Consider the following 3,691-nt stretch of genomic DNA (forward strand, 5'->3'; position numbering starts at 1 on the left):
CTGTGCTCGCTAATACTTGCAGCGTGAGCATGTGTAAAGCACATGTCGAAACGCTGACGTTCCGCTGCATGAGCAAATTGAGCCACAAGATGCTGCCAAGCACAGCAGCTTTAATCAGGTTCGAGGTTCAGAAATGTTGTTGGCATCTGTTGATACCAATATTGTATGAGTTTTGCTGTAAATGATTGCGATTATGTTAGGAAGTGAGAGTTCTGCCATAATGATGATGATGCGAAGAAAGTGAAGGTCGCTTGCGCGCTCAGCTGACTGTGCGGTAACGTCATAAAACCAAAGTTGATATTGTTGTCAGGTGCTTGTAGAACCGTGTTGTCGGTAAATATGGGGCTACAGGAATGCAGTTTTACAAAATGCGTAGGGTTGAGCAACGGAGGGTGGGTAGCAAGAAAAAATGACTCAATTTGTCTCCGAAATGCACCCGAAACGGCTTTCTCCACAGGTTTGACGCACTTTCTTTTCACAGTTGGGAGCAGGGGTGGAGTTTCTCGAAATTAGTTTGGGGGGCTAAACCTCAAAAATTGTGATCAATAAACAAAAAGAGGAAGCTACATCCATGGTTGGGAGGCGTGATCCCCTCTTCCTATCTTTTTGAATATGAAACTACACGCAGATAAGACAGTAGTAATAGCCCTATCCCTCGGAAAAAAACGGGAGAATGGAAACATGGATGGGTTGGTATTTCGGCAACGTGCCTTTATTGAAACAATAGCAGCAGTGAATTCAAAATTGCCTGCCGATGATACTACTCGATTTTTCAAGCTTTTTTAAAAAGCAAGCCACGGTTTTTACAGGACACCAATATTCAGGTGGTGTTAGGCATTTTTTATTTCATAATTTTATGAGTTAAGTCTCAATCATTATTCAGGGCTTGATGGTGAGCAAATGGGACTAAGTGCATATGAACTCCCTAAACAAGAATGCCTGATAGTCATGCTAAATTGCATTAAATTTGTCTGTGTTTTGTGGTTTACTGCATTTGGAGTTATATTGGAACGGTTTTTAAAAGATTCAGCTTCCAGGTGGCAACTTAGACAGTTACAAATTTCGTCGGTGACAGACCAGGTACTTTTCTTCACCCCTGCAGTTATGTAGAAGCACCACGCGAGTAACCAGTGCCAGCAGATTATTGTTGAATGCCAGCGGTCTACCAACATATGGTTTGGTCCAGCGTGTTGGTGGAACTGAGCTACGGTGCTCGCGTGTCTCCGCCATTGTTTGGCGGAAGGTGATACACATCGGACAGAAGTGAAAATTCTATATCTCTCGCCCTGGTTTGAATTGTCTGTGGAAGCATCCGACCCTTTTGTATTTTTCGTTATTGTTTTATCAGAAGGGTACGATTTGATCAATTACATCATTTTTCTCAAAATCCTACTAGAGAGTTCAGAATTTCAATTTGAAGTAGCCGACCCTGCGAGAGAAATACAATTTCACGTCAGGTTCACTACTATGAAAGTAATGCAGTTAATTTTCCTTGCTTATTCCATCATGTGTGTTCTGTAGCGTTTTCAACACAACAATGTGTCAAAATGTTTACGTAACACATGCTCCGAAGGCCTGCAACGCTCTGTTTAGACAAAAAGATATGCTAGCATGAAGTCATTTTCCCGCGAATTCGACGACCCCTGCGGCGTTTACCACAATGGTTCCTTTCGAGGTGCGCGCTGTCTTTGGGAAGAGAATATCGCATGATCCAGGTGACGCACTAGTTTAAATATCAACCAACCAACTTCTCGGTAACAGGCACTTGCAAGCTGGGCCAACCACAACGTTCTTCTATTCTCATCAGTAGAGATGCACACTGTCGTTGTCATGACGACGGCGGTCGGGATTTCAGGGAAGAATTGTGGTGCCCTTACGGCGCATTGACAGCATAATTTAGACTCGGAAATAATTTAAATTGATATCCTTACTATTTCTTGACGGCATCAAGACATAATAAGGATTCAGCGTCCCTACCCAGTGTCAGTACTAAACGCATCTAGGTCTGAGGTTTCACCAGAGTATGCTTTTGAAATATACCTCAAAATGGGACACTCCCTTTCATGACACAAAATGATAGGAGGTGGAAGCAACCGCTGCCGTTTCCAAACTCAAATGGACGTAATCTGGCGCAAAACATGCAGTGGGCTGGTCTGTAACACTTTTACAACGGATGTACAGCATGATACTCTTCCCGTATTGTTCCCCTGTTGGCACCAAAGCTCCGGGTTATTGCTTCTCAGCAAACTCAGCAAAGAATGCAAACCAAATTAATCGGAAACGTACGACGACCTCCGTGCAAATAAACGACTGGTGATTTCCGGGAAGCTCATCCTTATCAACGATTCAGCAATGATGTAGAAGTGTTACACGAGCCATCAGCATCAGTAGGTAGTTTTCTGACGCCAGCAATATCTGGCAATAGCAACATCAATATCCGGTCTGGTTCAGCGCGTTGGTAGGACTGCGCCACCGTGTTTGGATATTTCCGTCATTGCTTGGCAGACAGCGACGCACTTCGGGCGACCCTGCAAACCAAATATTAACTTAAGCCCTGATTCTCATTTTTTAACGTCACAATTTTTATATTCATGGCGATGCCACACCTGCTGTTTCCAGCCTAAACAAAGATAAAGCGTCGCGAAAAACATGAAAGTGGGTTGTTCTATATGGGACATCGCGAATGGTAATGAACTGCACGTCGCTAGATTACGAATCAACCCATTAGGCCCGGCCAAAAGTCAAATATTTATTGAACTTTAGCTTCTCCGGCTTCACGTGCTCATTTATACAAGAGCATACCTTGTGGTAACCAGAAACTTCCACGGGCCGGAGCGTGTTCGCGGACCCGAACATTGCCATGTGCTGTTGTTCTGGTTCTTCCTCGTACTGTTTTTGCGTGCAAATCTGTCATGTTATTGTGTTTAATTGCATTCATTTGTTCGGTAATGGCGCTTTTATTAGCTACTCGATGAAAGCCGCTTTTTTGTTTCATTGTTTAATTCTGAGCACGAGTAAGAAGTATTTATGTATGCTAAGCATACGTTTATGATGTGCGGCTCTATCCGTGGAACAGTGTGGGCCCGTCGCGTGCGGCGGGCGAAATTGTCTGCTGTCGACTGCCGATTGCGCCAGCCGTGGGTCGCCGTGCAGTGTTCCAAACCGACCGTCGGTTTCCAGAAACCGGAAACGCTAGCGATACGTTTTTGGCGTCAAATCATGCGTAATGAATGCCCCAGAGGCTTCCAAAAATGTCGGCGCGATTGTACAACATCCTAGAGGGGCACCCTTAAAGAGCCGTAGAGTGTGTGTGTGGGTCTTGTGGGGGGGGGGGGGCATGGATACGATCCCCGTGAGGACGAAGGTTTACGTACTAGATCATAATCACTCGAATGCTCTACGGACCGCTGTATGGTGAACGCGTCACGTTTCCAGTGACAGTTCGGTGCTGCCCCCGCCGACCTCCCCAAATCAGACACAAAACCGAATAAAAATATCGACGAAGCCCTTCTTTAGATCAGTTAACCGTACACATTTGGTCAATCGAAGCCCCCTAACTCTCCATTGATTTAGAATTTGATTGAGGTGCTGATCCGACCGTAATTCATTGCTGAAAATACGCGGGTGTGACTTCTAAAGGAAGGGAGGGGGGGTAGTGCATTAAGGGAGCTGCTCCATATATTACAACGAA

This window comes from Pollicipes pollicipes, unplaced genomic scaffold (assembly GCF_011947565.3).
Source record: "Pollicipes pollicipes isolate AB1234 unplaced genomic scaffold, Ppol_2.1 Scaffold_6686;HRSCAF=7923_pilon_pilon_pilon, whole genome shotgun sequence".
Taxonomy (NCBI): domain Eukaryota; kingdom Metazoa; phylum Arthropoda; class Thecostraca; order Pollicipedomorpha; family Pollicipedidae; genus Pollicipes; species Pollicipes pollicipes.